This window comes from Malus sylvestris, chromosome 2 (assembly GCF_916048215.2).
Source record: "Malus sylvestris chromosome 2, drMalSylv7.2, whole genome shotgun sequence".
Taxonomy (NCBI): Eukaryota; Viridiplantae; Streptophyta; class Magnoliopsida; order Rosales; family Rosaceae; genus Malus; species Malus sylvestris.
The window spans coordinates 18,928,269-18,952,037 of record NC_062261.1 but is presented as its reverse complement, the minus strand read 5'-3'; the positions used below and the strand labels follow the sequence as shown (position 1 = coordinate 18,952,037).

General features: G+C 38.7%; 1 pseudogene; it reads left to right on the top strand.

The window, feature by feature from the left end:
• Positions 1 to 3,100: 3,100 nt before the first annotated feature.
• The window catches only part of LOC126601969 (cytochrome P450 704C1-like), a 30,775-nt pseudogene continuing 10,106 nt past the window's right edge, over positions 3,101 to 23,769 (top strand).

The following is a 23,769-nucleotide window of genomic DNA, read 5'->3' as shown; positions in this document are numbered from 1 at the left end:
ACTGACTACTTCCCCCAGATGATGTTTTTTCAAACTTCTGATTCTTGGAGGCTTCAGATGTCGTGGGAGTCTTTAAAGAATTCATGTAGGCTTTATGCTGCCTCTGGACCCTTCTGATCATAGAGGCTCCCATTTTTTTTGTGGGTTGTCCATTTTTCCCGACCACGTACCATTTTCGCCCGAGATGGGCAGGGTTATCCTTTTTGACAGGATTTGTTATCTTATCATTCCTTTTATCTTCTCTCCCTACATGGCCATATTGAGGATGCCTTATTTCCCTTTCTTTTATACCTTTAGCCTCCTTGTCTTCCGCCTCCTCAGAAGCTTCGTGATTTCGAAACACTTCTGATAAAACTCTAGGTTGGGAATCCCCTCATAACCGCTGAAAAACACTTCGGGAAGTCTCTATTCCTGCTGTCATCCTAGCTTTTTCACAGGCCTCTTTTCTTTCTTCTTCCTCTTTCCTCATGATTAGTTCATGATCAATGAGGACTCCTGCTAGCGATACTTCGAGCTCACACTCGCATTGGCATCTACTGCACATAACCATCAATTTGATTATGGCTACTTTTGGATGTTCGGGCAATTTGATCACCCATTTTGTGGATTTGTCAGCTGGCCTTCCTTCTTCTGTCTCCTTTGCAACCTTTCCTTTCCCCTTCTCAGCCCATGCTAAATTAATCATATTAACTGAGGCTTCTGAAAAGGGGTATGAATGCTTGTTTAGCATTGTTTCGACTTGCCCCTGATATGGGCTCGGTGGATTATTTGCCAAGATCATTTCTTCATCTGGCTGGTTGGCATCCAATTTTTCTCTTTCTTCTTCCCCTTCATCTTCCTCATTGACTAGAGGTAAATATATAGGAATATTTGGTTTCATAACTAGGTCTGTTTTCCTTTTGAAGCCTGCGGAGGCGTTTTCCAATCTTTGCAACATCTGCAACAAGGTAGTTTGCAAATCTTCAGGTAGCTTTGACATATTTCTTTAGCAATTAAGATCTAATCAGGATATCCAACCGGGCGTGCCAAAACTATATTCGTCTTAAGGAATATCCAATAAGGACGTTTCCTGGCCAACGAGCACACAACTCCCTAAGAGGTTGGCGCCGGTTGATGTTGTCTGTTGGGCTTCTGCTTATTGGCGGGTTGTAAGAGAAAGACAGAGTTAATTCTGAAAGGTGCCTTTGTGGGGCCTTAGATGTAGGCCTTGAGGCTCACAATCAAAATTAACTTTAAGTACCCAGGCGTGCCATTGCTATCTTTTGCATGACAGATGTAAAACCGATGTTAAGTTTTATTGTATATATATGTCCGAGAGACCAAGTTAGTTATGAAAGGTGCCTTTGCGGGGCTTAAGTGTAGGCCTTGAGGCTTCCGGTAAAAACTAACCAAATACTTGAACATATATTGGGTGGTTCATTGTTGCAGAAGTATCACAACCGTTATACTTTAATCGCTCGAGCCTGCAGAGCAGAACGAATTCAGATAGGTGCCTTTGTCGGGCCTTAGGTATAGGCCTTAAGGCTTTCTATCAGAGTTAATTCTATAATCAAGCATTCTGTAGCAATCATGATATAACAGAAGTAAAACTAGAGAATAAGCCAATTACTTGCACCCCAAGTAACTTAGGACTTCTTGTTATCAAAGACTGTCGTGGATGGGTTAAGTCCACATAGGGTTATTTTTATGCCTTGAGACCAAGGACTTTTAATTGATCAATCTTGTCTGCCCGAATGGTTAGAACTTATAAGTCTTTTAATCATACACTGGTTAGAAATAACTTGGATGCAGATGGAAATATACATCATATTACTAGATATATGAATGAAAGATAAAAAACAAAGGAGGTCGGGCAAGGTTTCGCCTTGTCGGGCAAAGCTGATCGTCTTGCAACTTCCTCTCTTTGTGATTTACAAAGGGTTTGAATGCTAAAATGGGAGATTGGAAGATGAGTTTATATGAGGGAATCAATACTACAGCAAGATTTAAACAAGGTAACAGAGCTTTTACAAAGGCTTTCTGGTGAAGGTTGATCCCGAAAGGGATGAAGGCTTGGGGGCTGACTACAGCTTCATGAAGGCAAATCTGGTTTGAGCAGAGTTTATGCTTGTATTTGTTTGTTTGATTGAGTGTCCTTGTCTCTGATTTTTCTTCCTCGTTTTATAGACGATTTAGCTTGGTTGCCTTCAATATTGATTTTGCCCGAATGCATCTAAAGGGCAGTGACTCATCAACTTTTTACTTGTATTGCCATTGTAAAGTACTTTTGGGCTGATTAGCTGGCTGATCTACACAACTTGACCTCTAGGTAGGTGAACAGGTGGTTTGAATGATCTGCACTTGGTCGGGAAACAAGCTCATTTTTTCTTCTGGGCTTCTGCTGGGTCTTGGACTTTTCCTTCTTCTGAACCTTCTTTTGAGCTAACCCCTTTTTAACCCAAAGTTCAAGTTTTATCCCAAACAGTACTATCGTAACTTTTTCGCCGCAAAGAATAGAAGGAGGCAAAGATTTTCAATGGTTGTATAATTGATTTCAGCCAAGTTGATATTTAGGCTGAGGTAAAATATGGATTGCCTTCGATTACTTACGTTGTCCTGAGCAAGTAAACGCCCAATCGATGCGTCAGTTACCAAGATGTACAATTTCAAGGACTTTTCTTGTTTGGGAGGCATCAAAACTGGTGAATTTACCAAACACTCTTAGATTTTATTAGAAGCTTGTTGGTGCTCCGTTTACCAAACAAACATGTCTGAATCTTTCAACTTTTAGCAAAGATGAAAATGCTTTCATTTTTCTGGCTGAATTAGAAATAAATCGACCGAGGAAATTGATCTTGTAAAGCAGAGATTGAGCTGCTTTTTGGTAGTCAGCGGATGGGCAGCTTTAGCTTCATTCTTATTTACCTCTATTTCCCGCTGATGAACCAAGAAACCAAGAAAGTTCCTGGCCGAAACCTCAAGCTCATTTTTTTTAGGATTTGTCTTTGAATTATGTTGGCGTATCTGCTCAAATGTTCACTGAAGATCTGTCAAATGATATCAGTGCTTTTTCGATTTGACCACAACGTGATCAATGTAGGACAATCGTTATAATGGGGTCATGAAAAATTGCATTGTTCGCACATTGATAAGTGGCACCAGCATTCTTAAGACCGAAGAGCATTACGACCCATTCGTAAATATCAAGGATTCCAGGATACCGAAAAACCATTTTTTGAACATCGGCTTCGGTAATAAAAATTTGATTATAGCCGGCATGTCCATCCATAAAAGAAAATTTTCATGGTGGTCGCAACATCAATTAGCAAATCAGAAATTGGCATTGGGTATCTATCCTTAGGTGTAGCCAAATTTAGACTGCGAAAATCAATTCAAATCCAATGCGTGCCATTTTTATTTACGACTGGCACAATGTTTCCATTTCATATAAGGAGCCGTCCAAATAAAGCCATCATTTAATAAACAAACAATCTCGTCTTTGATGCCGAGTTGTAACTTGGTTTAGAATCAGCATGGGGGTTGGCGAAATGGCTTACAATGTTTTTATTTTATTTTATTTTAAGCTTGTGTTCAACCAAGGATTTATCTAGGGCGGGCATCTTGTGAAAATTCATAGCAAAACAATCTTTGTATTCAATAAATTAATTTACGAAGCTCGGCTTTTAAGGGCCGAGGTAATAAGGAACTAATAAAAAGAGGTTATGCATCAGTTATTCGAACGGCTAAGTTTTCTCTATTTCATATTCACCTTCATGTCATTTTCAGTACAATTTGTCATCCTCACCTTCTTTTTTCTGCTGCTTAAAATCTTCACAGGAAAATCCATTAGAAACCCAATTTACCCGCCAGTAAAAGGCATCGTCTTCGACCAGCTCTTCTACTTCAACAGGCTCTATGACTACTAGATCGAAGTTGCCAAAGAGCAGCCAACTTTCCCCTGACCAAAGTGAAGTATACACCACTGACATGCGAAACATCGAGCATGTTTTGAAAACCAACTTCGCCAAGTATTCCAAAGGGAAGTATAACTGTTCGTGGCTAGAATTTCAGTCGGGGATGTCTCCTAGCCGACGAGCACATAATTCCCCAAGAGGTTGGCGCCGGTTGATGCTTTCTGTCGGGCTTCTGCTTCACTGGCGAGCTTGTCGGGCAAGGCTGAAAGAGAAGGACAGAGTTAACTTTGAAAGGTGCCTTTGTGGGGCCTTAGGTATAGGCTTTGAGGCTCACAATCAAGATTAACTTTTAAGTGCTCAAGCGTGCCACTGCCATCTTTAGCATGGCAGATGTAAAATGGATGTTGAATTTAGTTGTACATATACCCGAGAGGCTGTGTTAGTTATGACAGGTGCCTTTGTAGGGCCTTAGGTGTAGGCCTTGAGGCTTCCGATCAAGAACTAACCCAGTACTCGAATATACGATGTCTGTTTTATTGTTTGCAGAAGTGTTATAACCATTATACTTCTGATTATCTGAGTCCGCAGAGCAGAATGAACCCAAATAGGTGCCTTTGTAGGGCCTTAGATATAGGCCTTGAGGCTTCCCATCAGAATTCCTTCTATACTCAAACGTTCTACTATAATCATAATATAATAGAAATAAAACTAAGAGATAGATCGATTACTTTTGCCCCAAGTAACTTCGGACTTCTTGTTATCAAAGCTTGTCGTGGATGGGTTAAGTCCACATAAGGTTCTTTTTTATGCCTTGAGGCCAATGACTTTTGAATGATCAATCTTACATGCCCGAGAGCTTAGAACTTAGATCTGGTTTGAACTGTGAAGACATAATCAAATCGGATTCAAGAATTGAGAGAGTCTTTTAATCGTCATCTTACTAGAAATAACTTGAATACAACTGGAAGTATACAACATATTGCTAGGCTAATGAATGAAAAGACAAAAATAAAGAGGGTCGGGCAAGGTTTAACCTTGTCGGGAAAGGCTGATCGTCTTGCAACTTCCTATCTTTGTGGTTTATCAAGGGGTTTGAGAGCTTTAGAAAGGGGGGTAGGGAGATAAGTTTACAGAAAGAAATTGATACTACAGCAAGCTTAGGACAAGGTAACAGAGCTATTACAAAGGCTTTTGGTAAGGGTTTATCCCGAAAGGGATGAAGGCTTGGGCTGACTACAGCTTCGTTTGAAGGCAAATCTGGCTTGAGCAGAGTTTGTGCTTGTATTTGTTTGTTTGATTGAATGTTCTTATCTCTGATTTCTCTTTCTTCTTTTATAGACACTTCGGTTTGGCCTCCTGTAGCAGTAATCTTGCCCGAATGCAGCTTGAAGGGTAATGACTCATCAGCTATTTACTTGTACTGCCACTGTAAAGTGCTTTTGGGCTGATTAGCTGGCTGGTCTATACCACTTGGTCTTTAGGCAGGTGAGCAAGTGGTGCAAATGATCTACACCTAGTCGGGAAAGGCCTTTTCTGCCTTCTGGACTTTGGCTGGGCTTCGGGCTTTTTCCCTTTTCAGACCTCCTTTTGGGCCAACTCCTTCTTGAGCCCAAAGTTCAAGTTTTAACCCAAACAGTGCCCTCTTCAATCAATATTCAGACTGGAACTCCAGGCGCCAATATTGATTGAATAGCTGCATGCACATGTACCCTAGTTCTTGAAACTTGTATCTTCTGGTTGAGATCAACATAACCCGGAGTCTCTTGATCTTCCCATGACTTTTGAACTACCTTATAATATTCCTATAAATTCCGGCTCAAATCATCTTCAACCTCCTCTGTTATCAACCCTGAGCGTTTTTGCCTCCGTAATTTTCTTCCCAAAATTGTGAAATGAGTTCTTCAGGATTCAAGTGGGGTTTCCTAAAACTTCCTTTTCGTGAGAAAAAAAGTTTTCATCAGATAACCACTATCTCCAACACCTTTGGTCAAACACCCCGCTATCTCTAACACCCTTGGTCATGTGGTTTTCTCATGAAGGCTTGCCTTCCTGCTCATTGCTTTGATAAGTTAGGCTTCACCATCATGTATGGTATTGGCTCTACCTGAGGATCCTCTCCCAAGCTCATCTTGGCCGCACAACCCGATCACCTGATCGGATTCTATCCAGGAAGACATCGGAAAACCAGTTGAGACACCATTGCATCCAGAAGGAATCGAACGTAGCACATCAGAATTGAATCTGTTGTAAATTTCACCAATTTGTCGAAATGAAATAAACATTGTTTTAATAGCTTTGTGTCTTTCTGTCTTCTTGAATGATTGATGAACATACACTGCACTTTAGTATCCCGAAGCCTGCTTTACCTTGCATCCTCTTCAATATAACAATCTCTAACATCCCATAATGTAGGACAATATTTTTTCAAGAATTTAACATTAATGGGATGTTTCTGCCAATTTCCTTCGAGGTCCGCCAAGTAGTATCCTCCTTTGTCTAATACTCGACTAATCATGAAAGGACCTTCCCATGTCAGGCTCCATTTTCCGAAGCCCCTAAGCTGAGCTCCTAGAGGAAGGATTGTCTTCCACACCAAATCTCATTCCTTGAAAGACTTAATCTTCACCTTTTTGTTATAAGCTCGGGCAACAGCTTTCTTCCCTTCCTGAATCTAGTTCAAGGCTTTAATTCGGGCTATATCTAAGTCTTCATTCCCTTGACACATGGCTTCGATATACTCTTCACTGTGTAACCCAAACTGATTTTGAATTCTAACAGAACTTACATTGATCTCCATGGGAAGCACTTCATCTTGCCCGAAAGTTAAAGCATAAGGAGTTGTCCATGTTCCTGCCCTCTTGGAAGTTCTGTATGCCCATAGAGTATTTCCCAACTTTTCATGCCACTTTTCCGGACTATCTGTCACCATTCTTTTGACAATGTTTACCAAAATCTTGTTGCTGGATTCTGCCTGGCCATTTGATTGTGGATAGTAAGGACTGGACTGGATCATCTTTATTTTGTATTTGCTTGCAAACTCTTCAACTTCTTTTGAAATAAAAAATGGTCCATGATCCGTTACTATGGTTTCGGGCACCCAAATCTATACAGAATTTTGGTCTCAATAAATTTTTTTACTGCAGCTGAGGTTATGGATTTTACGACCGAGGCTTCTACCCATTTGGTGAAGTAATCCGTTGCTACAATTATGAAAGTGTGCCCCTTGCTAGAAGCCGGATAGATCTGCTCGATGAAGTCTATTGCCCATCCTCTGATGGGCCAAGGCTTGACCATTGGATTTAAAGGTACTGAGGGTACATGTTGGAGAGGATCGTGCCTTTGACATTCTTCACATCCTCGGGCATAGGACTTGCAATCTTTTTCCATGTCGGGCCAGAAATAACCATACCTTCTAAGCAACCATCTCATCTTCGTTCCAGCCTGATATGCTCCGCATACTCTTTCATGTACTTCGGCCATTACTCTCATGGATTCCTCTTGGCCTAAGCATTTCAATAGTAACCCGTATGGAGTTTTCCTTAGCAGGTCTTTTGCCCATAAGACATACTTAGTTGCTTGCTGTCTATCCTTCTTGCTAGTGGGTGAAGAGGGATCCCTTAAATAATGAATGATGGGCGACCTCCAATCTTCCATCTCCGTTTCTAGAACCATTTCTTTCCAGGATAGAAGGAAGGTTTCTTCTTTGAATCTCGACATCTACCCCATATTTCCTTTCTTGTATTGGCATGCCTGAGGCTAATTGCGCCATCTCGTTGGCCGCTAGGTTGGATCCTCTGGGAACATGACTAACCGATATCTCAAAATCCCAATCACTCAGTAATTGCGCGGCCGCCAAGTAATACCCGGCCATGGTGATATGTCTGCACTTAAACTCCCCATTTAGCTGGTTATTACCAATTATGAATCACCAAACACCACTACCTCCACTGCCCCCAGATCTATCAAGATTTCCAAACTAATTATTAAGGCCTTATATTCTGCCCGATTATTGGTGTTCCCTTGGTAATCTAGGAGAAATGAGTAATAATGATACACCCCTTGAGGGTTGATAATTACAATCCTAGCTCCTGAAGCCTTCTGAGTGTAAGAACCATCAAAATATAGCTTCCAAGGAGTAATTCATAGACCAGTCACTCTTCTTATCTCTTGCTGGACCTACTCCTCTTTGCTCGAGATACCTTTGCTTGGCGAGATCCAAACACTAGTAACTTCCAGGGTTCCCGGGATATTGATTATCTCATCTTGAAACTCTTGATGCTCCGCCAAGAAGTCAGCAATTGCTTGGCCTTTAACTGCCTTTTGGGGTACATACTGAAAGCTGAATTCTGATAATGCTAGAATCCACTTCCCAATCCTTCCTGTTAGCATTGGCTTTGACAACATGTACCTTATCACATCTGTCTTGGCGATGATGTGCACGTGACTAGGTAACATGTAATGCCTCAACTTACTGGCAGTAAAATACAGAGCTAAGCACAATCTCTCTACTGGGGAATATCTTGTTTCTACCTCGGTCATAATTCTACTGAGGTAGTACACTGCCTGCTCTTTCCCGCCTTCATTGTTTTGAGCTAGCAAACTCCCGATTGATTTCTCTGAAGCAGAGATATATAGCTTTAAGGGTTTTCCCCTTTGAGGTGGTACCAACACTGGTGGAGAAGTCAAATAGGATTTGATACTGTCAAAAGCCCTTTGGTGTGGTGGTCCCCACTCGAAATTCTCTTTATCCTTCAGTCTTAGCAAAGGAGTCAGCGGCTGGATCTTGCCCGCTAAATTGGCAATGAATCTTCTTAAGAAATTAATTTTGCCTAGCAGCCTCTGGAGTTGCACTTTGTTGATGGGTGAAGGCGACTCCATTATTGCCCGCGATTTGTTCTTGTCCACTTCTACACCTCTTTGATGAACCAGGAATCCTAAGAAGTTACCCGTTCTTACTCCAAACGCGCATTTCTTTGGATTCATCTTCAATTTGTGGATCCTCATTCTTGTCAATGCTTGCCTGAGGTCTATCAGATGCTGCTCTTCTCTCTTGGATTTCACCATGATGTCATCGATATACACCTCCATATTATGGCCAATCAGATCATGAAAGATGGCATTCATTGCCCTTTGGTAGGTTGCACCAGCATTCTTGAGCCCGAATGGCATAACCAGATATTCATATGCCTTCACATGCCTAGGACACCTAAAAGCTGTTTTATGTATATCCTTCGGAGCCATCTTTATTTGATTATACCTGGCATTTCCATCCATAAAAGATAAGACTTTGTGTTTTTCTACTGCCTCTATGGATAGATCTACCATGGGCATGGGATACTCATCTTTTGGTGTAGCGCCATTAACATTTCTGTAATCAACACAACATCGTACTGCTTTTGTTATGGCCTTTAAAATGGGTACAATGTTGGCTAACCACTCTACATATTTGGCTGGCGTAATAAATCCAGCTTTTACTAGCCTCTCAATCTCTTCTTTGACCTTTTCTTCTATCTCCTTTGACATCCTTCGCGGTGCTTGCTTAACAGGTTTATATCCCTCCTTGATGGGCATTCTGTGTTCCACCAAGGTTGATTCTAAACCTGGCATTTCAGTATAATGTCAAGCAAAACAATCTTTAAATTCTTGCAAAAGACAGATAATCTTTGCCCGATCATCAATCTCCAATAAACCACTGATTTGTATTGGTCTTGGATCTTCCTTTGTCCCTAGATCAATAACTTCCAAAGGATCCTGAACTTCTGGTGGTGGCTTATCAGGTTCTGCACACAAAAATTCGACTAGCTCCGGGCTCTCGGGCAGGTCGTCTGGCCCATCTAGGTCATATATGCACTCGGCCATTTGGATGGCCCTCTCCAATTCTTCTCTACAAGATTCCTCCCTGCTTTCATCCTGGCTAGTCGAAGCTCATACCTGCCATTCTTGCTCTTCTCTGTCTAATAGCTCCCTTTCTTGCTTTCTTCCTTTCCCATACACCAACAGCCTTTTAATCAGGGATTTGACTGCCATTACCTAATCCTTCCTTTTTTGTTCTGTCATTGATGGTGTAGGGGCGTTGGAATAATACAAGGTCTAACCCACTCCTCTCTAGTAAGGAGCATTCCTTGTTCTAGAAGCTTTTGGGCCATCACCTCGGTAGGGCGGCCGTTCTCATCTGCTCCTGAACACTTCAAAATTCCTACGTTGGAATTGTAGAAACTTGCTTCTGCAACACTGGTTTTAGGGAGAAATGGCCATGATTCGGCCTCTATCATCTCTCAAAAAACCTAGTCCCTCTGCGCTTGCCTCATGATAAACAGCCACTTGTTGATGTAGAGTGGAGGGTATGTCAAGACTTTGGTGGATCCAATCTCTTCCAAGTAAGGCTCCATAGGTGGAAGTGCAATCCACCACAAAGAATGCCAGCATGATCTGTTTAGACCCTAAATCCACTTCTAAAGGCAATATCCCATGAGTCTTGGTGATAACGCCCAAGAAGCTTGAAATCGTGAGGTCTGTAGGAATAAGATCTTCTGTGCCTCTCCCCAACTTTTTCATTTGTTTGGCTGGCAGTACGTTAACAGCTGCTCATCCATCAATTAAAATTCTTTTGAAAAACACCTTTTCCAAATTGGCTGTAACGTATATTGGCTTAAGATGATTGGCAATCGAAATGTTTGGGCAGCTGAACACCATCTTATCTGTATAGATCCTTAAAGGACCATCCTTGGATGTTTTGGATAACTCAGCTCTTCCCGACTCTCCTGAAGGATGATTTTGTGAAAACATGTTCATTTAAGCAACATCAATAAGCATGCAATTAACAATTAAAGGTGGAATCATGCTTGCATGCAATTAAAAACAAAACATTAACCATGAAATTCAAAGCCTAGTAGATTGGTGAACCAAGACTCAACTCAAATCAAAGTGAGTTGAGAAATATACCTTTGTAGATTCCTCTTTGCATAAGCAAAGGCTAATCACCCAAAGAGAGGGCCTTCATTCCTTGCATATTAAATCTATGGATTTGGATGGAAGAATAGGATTCTCCAAGTTCCCAAAATAGAGAACCTCTAAGTATCTTCACCAAGGTTAGATTGGAGAAGAAATGAGTGACCTTGGAGTAGTGGGATTGCTAGATGCACCCTCTGTTGGAAATGTGCTCTAAAGCCAATCATATGATGATACTTTACGGACATTTCACATGTTAAACTAATCTAGTTTACATATAAAGGGCAAAGATTATTGTTTGAGCCGTCTCATATAAATGTTATATGCTTAAACGATAAAGTCCAAGGAATATGTGATTGGGAGAATGCAATCTAATGAAGTTAGATTAATGAGACCATTCTTTCGTAGACACATCCTAAATGTTCCTGATCATAGGATTGCCAATTGGGCATTGACAGTCCGTTAAGATCAGTACGTACTGTGTCTTCTCTCAGGGAGAGTGACTAGTCTCGAGTCATTGGTGTGTGTGACATCAAGACAAGTACGTAGGTGCTCAATAGAGAATGAGTTCACTGAACGTGATCAACGAAGAGTTCTTATATTCCATGTCACATGAGAACTCATGGTTGGGATAATGCAAAGTAGTCCTTTGACCTGAGGCATCACAGTTGTCTTGTGGTTAAGTCCTTAATCTTTGATTATGTCTAATTCACCCCCTCAGGGTGTCACGGCATCGTTGGGGTTAAGCTACTTAGTCATGGAGACAAGTGAATGCGCAACAAGGGATCTCTAACCTTCAAACAGTTGAGGGAGAATACTCTATGATATGATTTGGAATCTCTGGCCAGAGTATGAATGAGATTGTGGAATGTGTTTCAAATCACATTCAAGGAAATCATATAAGCAAACGATTCACATTGAATAGTAGACATGAACAAATAAACTATCATACCAAACAATGTGGTCAAGAGTATTAGATTAGAGAAAGACCGTATTGCATTTGTAATCCCGAACTGAATAGGTTCTCTATCCTCTTCTGATTAGCTTGGGTAACCATGACATGCTGCTAGGCGTCAACCATGGTTTGTGGAAGCCCTATACGTGTATAACCACTAAAGGGAGAATTGAAAATTGTTTCAATTCACAATCGATGTAAAATGGTTTTAATCGCCCACTGCCTCGCTAAAAGGAACCTAATGGATCGCACACCATAAAAGGTGGAGATTGAAGATTAAACGGAAATGAGTAAGAATGATTAAATGGTTTAATCATTTATTTATGGCAAGGATTAATTAATATGTTAATTAATCAAACGAATAAGTTCGTTAAAGACTTCGGGATAGTTTTGGACCTTAAGGCCCAATGGGCTTCGAACGTCAAGCCCATTAACTTAAGTTGTATGACAATTTAATGAATAAAGATTCATTAAGGCCCAAAAGCCCAAAACTCCCTAAATGGCCGGCCATAGTGTGATGAATTAGGGTTTTGGTTATTTAGGTCACTTAAAGAAGTGACTATATAAATGACTTTATAGCCAAATATTCATTAAGATTATTAAGGGTTTATTTTGGGGGAAAATTGGTGAGAATTGTCTCTCCATTTTCTCTCTAAAGAAGCTAACACCTTGGAGGGTACATCTAGCAATCCTACTACTCCAAGGTCACTCATTTCTTCTACAATCAAACCTTGGTGAAGAGACTTAGAGGTTCCCTATTTTGGGAACTTGGAGAAACCTATTCTTCCATCCAAATCCATGGATCTAAGAAGCAAGGAATGAAGGCCCTATCTCTTTGGGTGATTAGCCTTTGCTTATGCAAAGAGGAATCTACAAAGGTATTAATTTCAACTCACTTTGTTTTGAGTTGATTATTGGTTCACCAATCTACTAGGCTTTGAATTTCATGGGTAATGTTTTGTTTTTGAATGCATACAAGCATGATTCCGCCTTTAATTTGTTAATTGCATGCTATAGATGTTATTCAAATGAACATGTTTTTGAAAATAATCCCTTCAAGTGGTATCAGAGCCTAGGTCTAGTAGTTGGTGAATCCTTTTGGGTTTTGTAGTTCATAAGTTTATGATTTAAAAGTTGTAATTGTTACAAGCTTTATTCTTGCTTCTTTGAATGTAAATTTTGTTTGAAAATTTGCCATCTCAAATGTTGTAGATGTAGTTCATATGAGCATGAATATTGGAGCTAAAATTTGGTGCCATGGTTTTGGGGATTTTCGGCCAAATCCAAAGGGTGATTTTTTGGGTTCATGTTTGTCTTGTTAAAATGGTTTTAAGGTGACTTTTGGAACCCCTAAGTACCCTAGGATGTTAGCCTCATTTTGAATGATAAAAATTTGAGTTTTATTGCATGAAAACATTCATGGAGCTCTTATGGGTTTTCATGGATGTTCTTCATATGTTCTTGATGTTCTTGCCAAGAACACAAAGGTTTGTGTTTTGATTCAAAGTTTTGATTTATTTCATAAAGTTTATGATATATGTTTTTCAAATGATTTATCATGTATTTAAAGTGTTAAATATTTGTATAAATGATGATGGAAACATCAATCATCAAAACATATATTATTTTTATGAAAGTATTTAAAGTGTTAAATATTTGTATAAATGATGAAAGAAATATCAATCATCAAAACATATATTATTTTTATGAAAGGTGAAAGCACTACTTGATTGTTTTTGACAAAACTAATAAATCAAAACACCCACCACTCCTTTTTATCCCTAAAAACCGGCCACCCTAATAAAATAGGGTATTTTTGGGGCTTTTATGCAATTACATAAAGTTTTGATACTTTTGTGTATTTGTACTTTGACCCGAAAGTTTACGTTTTGACGTTAAGGCCTAAAAACGCTAAAGGACAAATTGTTTTGCTCCTTTAATGAAGTTTTTGAATTTATTTAAATTTTGGGTTCTAGTTGTATTTACATGAAGTAGTGACTTTTGTGTTTTTACAAAGTGACCCCAAAAGTTTATGTTTTCGCAATATGGCCCAAAAAGTTGTGGTTATTGCATGATGGCCCAAATAGGATGAGAACAAAATTGTTTTGTCTCTTTAAATGAGAATTGGATTTTCATTTTGTTTAGCTCCACTTAAATCAATTTTATGGATACAAAAACCAAATGAAAATGTTGCATTCAATTAATTAGTTAAAGCGTTAATTAATTAAAGGATGATTATGAACCTAAGCCTAATATAATTGAGCTATGTGAAAGGCGTTTCAAATTTGTTTGAACCATGGGAATGTGTAGATTAGATTTTGGTTGTAATTTGATTTGATCAAATGTTGTAAAAGGGCTTAAGCTCTTCTTTACTTTAAGGTAATTTGTTTTATGCAAATGTTGTAATGAGCATAAGCTCATCCTTTACTTTGAAGTATTTCTTTCTTGCTTTATATGATATGCATGAAAATGAAGTAATTGGGTCCAACGCCCCTAAGACAACACGCCTTAATGTGATTAAACGCGTAACTAAAATCAATCTCCATCCCTAGACCGAGATTCAACACAAGGCTCGTGTTGAATCTAAACAAAGGTTCATAGTCATCCTAAGGCCCTAAGGCAACTATATAGTCCATCAAATGAATGCAAACCTAATGTTAGTAGTAACATATACTCTTGCTTTAAAAACCGTTTTAAAAGTATAGTGGGAGTATTATGTACAACTAAAACAATCATATGGACCAATAGTTGTAATAGGACCAAAATTGTTTTAATAGAGATTAAAATGTATATTGAAATGTGATGAGACCTAAAAACCCTCAACCAAACCAATATTAAGTTGATAAGCGAGAGATGTTTAGAATATCTCTTCGTGGCCTTCCACCGTGGTGGGATCCAATCGTTTATGACTTGTACACCGGCTTCACCCTATCATGGGGGAGTACAAAGTGCATGCTTATACTCAGGAGGAATCCATATGCATATGATGAGGTGAGTGTAGGCAACGAGGATAGCTATACATCGTATCATCGTGAGGCTATTCTTGAACCCCTTCACACACTAAGCATGGTGGGAAGAACTTAACTAAGTGAAATGGAGCCAACATCATATCATTGTGAGGTGACATTCTCTAGAGGCCAAATAAGATGGGTACTTGCATGAGTTGCAAATGAGTAAGCGTACTCTCTCATTATTATTGTTGCTAGCCATATATCGTATCATCGTGAGGTGGGCTTGGTAATAGTGAGCCTCCCATAACCTACTAGGAGTTTCATCCAAAACTCTCGAATTCCTATGAGGGATATGGAATTTGCCAAAAATAGTGGGTGGTGCTATTTGATTTAAAGACCCAAATCAAATGGCTTAAAATCAATCAATTTATATTCGTTATGTATTTGATTACCAATATATTTGCAAACGCTATCCAACACTTGACAAATAAAAGCCGAACGTTTAGTTTACGGACTTGGTACTACAAAACCATAGATTGTCTTTAATGGCTTGTAAAAGTACCAAAGTAGTCTCATCCTCACAATCTTCCTATTGATAATGTATCATTAGAAGAATATGTTAGAAAAGGTCTATCATAAAGAGGACAACACTTTTAATGTCATAATTCTTCAATTACAAATTGTTGTATGAAGAAATAAGAGTTGCTTTGAACAACCCTTAGTCAATACAAACACTTAGTGCTTATTTCTTTGTTAATTGAACAAAGAACTTGAGAAGTAAGCACAAGGGCATGGACACTTTACGTGCCATGATTCTTCACTTACAAATTGTTGTATGAAGAAATGAGAGTTGCCTTGTACAACTCTTGAAAGTTTGTAATTATGTTTAGAACATAATGGTTGGTTGACAAAAATAGTCCATTAACATGGACTTATGATGATTTTGAATCATTGAGTGTTGAAATGTTAAACCACTTAACGAGACGGAAACTAGGCAAGGACTTCACCTTTGTTTCCCTATCCTAATGGTTCACTAAGTTTATGGTAAACTATGTAGTGAACAATAACCACATACTCTCCAAATTGTTTGATGTGTATAACACAATTGAAAAAGGTTTCAAGAGAGATAGTGGGAGTTTAGGGACCATGACTAATGTAGTCAAAGGTGAAAGTCAAATAAAGAAGATAAATAACTCCAAGGGAACAAATTTTCTTTATGAAAGGATGGACATTGGAAGGGGTATTTGCAAGAAATGTCTTGCAAGTGTCAAGAACACACCTTTCGAAGGTGTTGTAAAATGTTCTTGAATAGTTCAAAACAGTTGGTTCTTCTACTTGAATGTATGATTCCGTATTAGTAACTATGTTTTACAAATCGTTGTAAAAGTGTGACTAATAAGAAGTAGAAGATATATGAGAGAAGAAAAGGTGCTTCACATACGGAACGTGAATAAGATATAGATCTCTGCGAAAGCGGATTGTACTTACTTCCTCATATGAACTACCAAAGAAATTGGAAAAACCAAAGATTGTCTTTACATTCCAATTTTAAGGAATTTAATTCCGTCACTATAGTAGAGATGGATAAATGTTTTGTTTGACAAAACATTATTCTTTATTAATCAATGATTGGATTATAGTAATCTAATTGATTATCTCTATAGTAGAGATGATATGGTAGTGTTAACTGTTCAGAATAAAATGATGCTTAAAACCCAAAAGGTTAATTTACTTAGATGTTAGTGGCACTTGTCCACAACATAATACTACTCATGTTATATGACATTCACCGAAGATCACTCTCGGTTGGACTATAGTTTATTTTGAATAAACACAAGTCCGAATACTTTGCAAAAGGTTTCAAAGAATTCAAGTAATGTTAGTTGATGAGTAAGACGTCTAAAGTATTTACCTCCTTAGATTTGATCCAAGGAAAAGTAACACTTTAGATGAGTTTCCTTGAAAGATATCAAGGAAAGGAGCATCATGAGATAATGAATTTCTTCATTAGGAGAAGAACGAACAAGAATAAGATTTAGTTCGTTAGATGTTATCTATTACCCATATATAGGATATATACTTCTAAAACAATATGATTGTCAATTAGAAGATCTTCCAAAATTTTCATAACTCCATAAGATGTACTTGGAAAGAAAGACAAATCTTAAGCATGTTAAGATTTGGGGTTGTGGGCTAATAAGCAATATTTGTTTGATAACAATCTTGTGAGATATCCTTAAAATTAACTTTTGGATATCGCTTCTATAAACCAACTAACAAATGTTGTTTTGTTGGGTAGTTCATTGTAATCCTACAATGTGATTTGCCTAATAGCAAATAAACGATTGATAGAACTCAAAGAATGCGTTCTTTGAGAGACAAGAAAGTAATCAACAAATATAACAATCTAGTTCCTATACCAAAAGCTCCAAGGTAGTCGAGAAGGATTTATAAACCGTCTCAGTTGAATGGTTTTGAACTTTATGACTATGTCATAGAGTTACACCTCTTAATTCGAAAGAAATAAGAAAGAAAATCCTTTTGACTACATTGAGTGTATATATGATATATATACTCAAGGAAATGGTAAAGTACCATTTGACCCGAAATAATGAAACCTTCATAAGCTAATTGGTAACTTAAGGTGACTACAATCAAAGAGAATGGTTGACTTTGAAGAAACCATCTTTGAGATAGTCTTGGTTTCAATTAATTCGAAGATTGCTAGCTACAACTAAATGATGATTCAAAGTTTTGACATAATATGGGTTTCCGAAACCATTATTAAGATAGTCTTGATAATATATGTCTAAAACTATAAATCACAACATATGTAAGTTGTAGAGATCCATCCATCGTGGATCTTAGCAAGCTAGTGGGAGCTATTTGCATCTTATGAGAAAAAGATCAAATCGTTTGATTTCTCATAAAGATGTAGATGAATCTTTTGTTTACTAGGTTTACAAAAGATTAGTGGGAGTTAATCATGTTCCTAAAATTTATATATATTTGATATATTTTGGAAATGAAAAGAATACTTCTTCGTTAAAGTTATGACTTTAAGCATTCTATAACGATAGAATGTATATGGGAGACATTGTCTATATACATGGGATGTAAATCTATAATGATAGATTTTAGGATATAATTGGATTATATCAATCCCTAATAATAGACAAGAGATGCTAGGAAGTTTCTCATATGATGATAAACTTCAATCAAAAGGACAACTCTAGTAAGACTAAGGAGTTGTTCTTCTCAAAGAGAACGTACTCTTTGACTCCCAAAGAAATAATGCGTAAATAGAATCCTTTATGCATACGCAGAAAGGTGATTTATGTATTTCATATTGTATGAAAAACATTGATATGAGTTGTACCTAGAACGGTACAAGACGATATCAGTGCAATCCCAGGATCAGAACCATGGCAACTGTCAAGTGAGTCATTAAGTATTTAAGAAATACTAAAGGATAAATTCCTCAAAGATCGAGGAAGAATTAGAGTAATGTAATGGAAGCGTAAATGTATTAGATTATGAATCTAATCCATCATTAGATGTTTCTCCATTGTGAATGAAGAGATAAACAGATATCTCTTTATTATAACTAAAGAGATATTTGGATGGAAACATTAAAGTAATGACTTTAGTGTGTTCCATTATGAATGCAAAATATATTGCCATATAAGAAGTTTACAACAATGTTGTTTGGATGGGAAAGTTCATTTATGAACTCTCTATTCGATTCCAACCAGAAAGTGTATGACACTAATGGGGCGATAGCTCAAGCCTGGGAATCAAGGTCTCATCAAGATCCGAACACAAATGAGAGACTGAACCACATGATTGAGAATCATGTATAATGGTGACGTCGTTATTCTCAAACGTTGCTTCTATGGATAACATATAGATATCCATTGACTAGGCCTACTACTCAGCCATTTATGAAATGACTACAGAAGAGGTATCATACTGATGACCAAGCTGATTGGCTCTAGTGCAAGTGGGAGATTGTTGGAAATGTGCTCTAAAGCCAATCATATGATGATACTTTACGGACATTTCACATGTTAAACTAATCTAGTTTACATATAAAGGGCAAAGATTATTGTTTGAGCCGTCTCATATAAATGTTATATGCTTAAACGATAAAGTCCAAGGAATATGTGATTGGGAGAATGCAATCTAATGAAGTTAGATTAATGAGACCATTCTTTCGTAGACACATCCTAAATGTTCCTGATCATAGGATTGCCAATTGGGCATTGACAGTCCGTTAAGATCAGTACGTACTGTGTCTTATCTCAGGGAGAGTGACTAGTCTCGAGTCATTGGTGTGTGTGACATCAAGACAAGTACGTAGGTGCTCAATAGAGAATGAGTTCACTGAACGTGATCAACGAAGAGTTCTTATATTCCATGTCACATGAGAACTCATGGTTGGGATAATGCAAAGTAGTCCTTTGACCTGAGGCATCACAGTTGTCTTGTGGTTAAGTCCTTAATCTTTGATTATGTCTAATTCACCCCCTCGGGGTGTCACGGCATCGTTGGGGTTAAGCCACTTAGTCATGGAGACAAGTGAATGCGCAACAAGGGATCTCTAACCTTCAAACAGTTGAGGGAGAATACTCTATGATATGATTTGGAATCTCTGGCCAGAGTATGAATGAGATTGTGGAATGTGTTTCAAATCACATTCAAGGAAATCATATAAGCAAACGATTCACATTGGATAGTAGACATGAACAAATAAACTATCATACCAAACAATGTGGTCAAGAGTATTAGATTAGAGAAAGACCGTATTGCATTTGTAATCCCGAACTGAATAGGTTCTCTATCCTCTTCTGATTAGCTTGGGTAACCATGACATGCTGCTAGGCGTCAACCATGGTTTGTGGAAGCCCTATACGTGTATAACCACTAAAGGGAGAATTGAAAATTGTTTCAATTCACAATCGATGTAAAATGGTTTTAATCGCCCACTGCCTCGCTAAAAGGAACCTAATGGATCGCACACCATAAAAGGTGGAGATTGAAGATTAAACGGAAATGAGTAAGAATGATTAAATGGTTTAATCATTTATTTATGGCAAGGATTAATTAATATGTTAATTAATCAAACGAATAAGTTCGTTAAAGACTTCGGGATAGTTTTGGACCTTAAGGCCCAATGGGCTTCGAACGTCAAGCCCATTAACTTAAGTTGTATGACAATTTAATGAATAAAGATTCATTAAGGCCCAAAAGCCCAAAACTCCCTAAATGGCCGGCCATAGTGTGATGAATTAGGGTTTTGGTTATTTAGGTCACTTAAAGAAGTGACTATATAAATGACTTTATAGCCAAATATTCATTAAGATTATTAAGGGTTTATTTTGGGGGAAAATTGGTGAGAATTGTCTCTCCATTTTCTCTCTAAAGAAGCTAACACCTTGGAGGGTACATCTAGCAATCCTACTACTCCAAGGTCACTCATTTCTTCTACAATCAAACCTTGGTGAAGAGACTTAGAGGTTCCCTATTTTGGGAACTTGGAGAAACCTATTCTTCCATCCAAATCCATGGATCTAAGAAGCAAGGAATGAAGGCCCTATCTCTTTGGGTGATTAGCCTTTGATTATGCAAAGAGGAATCTACAAAGGTATTAATTTCAACTCACTTTGTTTTGAGTTGATTATTGGTTCACCAATCTACTAGGCTTTGAATTTCATGGGTAATGTTTTGTTTTTGAATGCATACAAGCATGATTCCGCCTTTAATTTGTTAATTGCATGCTATAGATGTTATTCAAATGAACATGTTTTTGAAAATAATCCCTTCACCCTCCAAGGGGCCGGCCTGTTTAGAGAGAAATGGAGAGACATGTTCTCTCCAATTTTCTCCAAAACAAAACCCCTTAATGAATTTTGGCTATAAAGTCATATTTATACCTTTATTCATTTGAGTGGCAAACTTGTAAATAAGTCCAAGTTCACTACCCTTAACCATATGGCCGGCCTTAGGGTGTTGTTTGGGCTTTTGTGAATTAAGTTGTCATACAACTTAAGTCAATGGGCTTGACGTTCGAAGCCCATTGGGCCTAAACGTCCAAAACTATCCCGAGGTCTTTAACGAACTTATTCGTTTGATTAATTAACATATTAATTAATCATTGCCATAAATAATTAAACCATTTAATTATTCTTACTCATCTCCATTGTTTCTTCAATCTCCACCTTACACGGTGTACGATCCATTAGGTTCCTTTTAGCGAGGCAGTGGGCGATTCAAACTCTTTCAAATCGATTGTGAATTGAAACTTACTTTCAATTCTCCCTTTAGTGATTATACACGTTTAGGGCTTCCACAAACCAAGAGTGACACCTAGCAGCATATCATGGTTACCCAAGCTAATCAGAAGAGGTGGAGAACCTATTCAGTTTAGGATTACAAATGCAATACGGTCTTTCTCTAATACAATACTCTTGACCACATTGTTTGGTTTGATAGTTTATTTATTCATGTCTACTATCCAATGTGATTCGTGTGCTTATATGATTACCTTGAATGTGATTTGGAACGCATTCCTAAATCTCATTCATACTCTGGCCAGAGATTCTAAATCATATCACAGAGTATTCTCCCTCAAACAGTTTGAAGGTTAGAGATCCCTTGTTGCGCATTCACTTGCCTCCATGGCTAAGTGGCTTAACCCCAACGATGCCGTGGACACTCCAATGGAATGACGTTTGACATAATCAAAGATCAAGGACTTAACCACAAGACAACGACGATGCCTCAGGTCAAAGGACTACTTTGCATTATCCCAACTATGAGTTCTCATGTGACATGAATATGAGAACTCTTCGTTGATCGTGTTCAGTGAACTCATTCTCTATTGAGCACCTACGTACTTGTCTTGATGTCACACACACCAATGACTCGAGATTAGTCACACTCCCTGAGAGAAGATACAGCACGTACTGATCTTAACGGACTGTCAATGCCCAATTGGCAATCTTATGATCAGGAACGTTTAGGATGTGTCTACGAAAGAATGGTCTCATGAATCTAAGTTCTTTAGATCGCATTCTCCCAATCACATATTCCTTGGACTTTATTGTTTAAGCATATAACATTTATATGAGACGGCTCAAACAATAATCTTTGCCCTTTATAGTTAAACTAGATTAGTTTAACATGCGAAATGTCCGTAAAGTATCATCATATGATTGGTTTTAGGGCACATTTCCAACATCTGCCTCTTCAGCTACCTCAAAACTGACATAGGCCATCATTGGCTCAGTTGTCACATAGTCACCTTCCATCGTGGCGGGCTGATTAGGTCTGGTACTAAACATGGCGGATAGCACGTACGCCATGTTGATATGAAAATTGCCAGGCTCTGGCAGTTCTTATTTCTTGCTCTTGATCTGGTCCATGAACTCATCTAACCAAGCCATCGCATCTGATGGAAGTAGTGGTTCTGGTGCCGCCTCCTGTTGATTCATGCCCGAATACGGTGTTTGCTTTGGAACTTCACCGAAAGGATCCACTAATGATAAAGAAGGTGGTTTTCTTTCAGGCGAAACAGTTTCAAAGCAAATGGGCTATGTCTTCCATCCGGAAGTTGGTATCATGATCATATCTTCTTGAGCTCTCCTCAAGATCCTATATTTCCCAGGGTGTAGGCTTTGCAGCACATGGTTTCCCTCGCCTTCAGTCTTGCTATTAGCTTTTTCCACCTCTTTTTTACTCCTCCAGTGGAGCTGACTACTCCCTCCAGATGACGTTTTCTCCAACTTTTAATTCTTGGATGCTTCCGACGTCGCAGAGGTCTTTAAGGAGTTCATGTAGGCTTGTGTTGCCTTTGGACCCTTCTGACCATGGAAGCTCCCATTTGTTTAACAGGCTGTCCATTTTTCCCAACCACGTACCATTTTCGCTCGAGGCGGGCAGGGTTATCTTTTTGACAGGATTTGTTATCCTCTCATTCATCTTGACTTCTCTTCCCATATGGCCGTACTGAGAGTGCTCTACACCCCTCTCTTTCGGCTTTTTGGCATCTTTATCTTCTGCCTCCTCAGAAACTTCATGATTGCGAAATATCTCTGATAAAGCCTTAGGTTGGGAATCGCCTCCTAACCGCTGAAAAATGCTTCAGGAAGTATCCCTTCCCACAGTCCGCCTATCTTTCTCATGTGTCTCTTTTCTTTTTTCTTCTTCATTCCTCCTGATCAGTTCATGATCCATAAGGGCTCTTGCAGGTGGTATTTCGAGCTCACACTCGCATTGGCATTTACTGCACAGAACCATCCCTTTGATTATGGCTGCTCTTGGATATTCGGGCAAGTTGATCACCCTTTTTGTGGGTTTGTCAACCAATATTTTTTCTTCTTCCCTTGTGACCTTTTCTTTCCCATTCTCAGCCCAGGCCATACTGATCATATTTATTGGGGCCTCTGAGAAGGGATCCGTAGGTTTATCCATCACTGCTTCCTCTGGCTGGTTGGTTTTAAGTCTCTATTTTTCCCTATCATCTTTTTACCCAGGTTGAGGTAAAGATATAGGAATAGTTGGTCTTATAACCAGGTCGACTTCCCGTCTGAAACCTGTGGAGGCGTTCTCCAGTCTTTGTAGCATTTGCAACAAAGCAGTTTGCAAATCTTCTAATCGTTTTGACATATTTCTTTTGATCAAATGTATCCCAACGGGCGTGCCAAAACTATGTTCGTGGCTAGAATTTCCGTTAGGGATGTCTCCTAGCCGACGAGCACACAGCTCCCCGAAAGGTTAGCGCCGATTGATGCTTTCTGTCGGGCTTCTGCTTCACTGGCGGGCTTGTCGGGCAAGGCTGAAAGAGAAGGACAAAGTTAACTTTGAAAGGTGCCTTAGGTATAGGCCTTGAGGCTCACAATCAAGATTAACTTTTAAGTGCTCAGGCGTGCCACTGCCATCTTAGCATGGCAGATATAAAATGGATGTTGAATTTAGTTGTACATATACCTGAGAGGCTGTGTTAGTTTTGACATGTGCC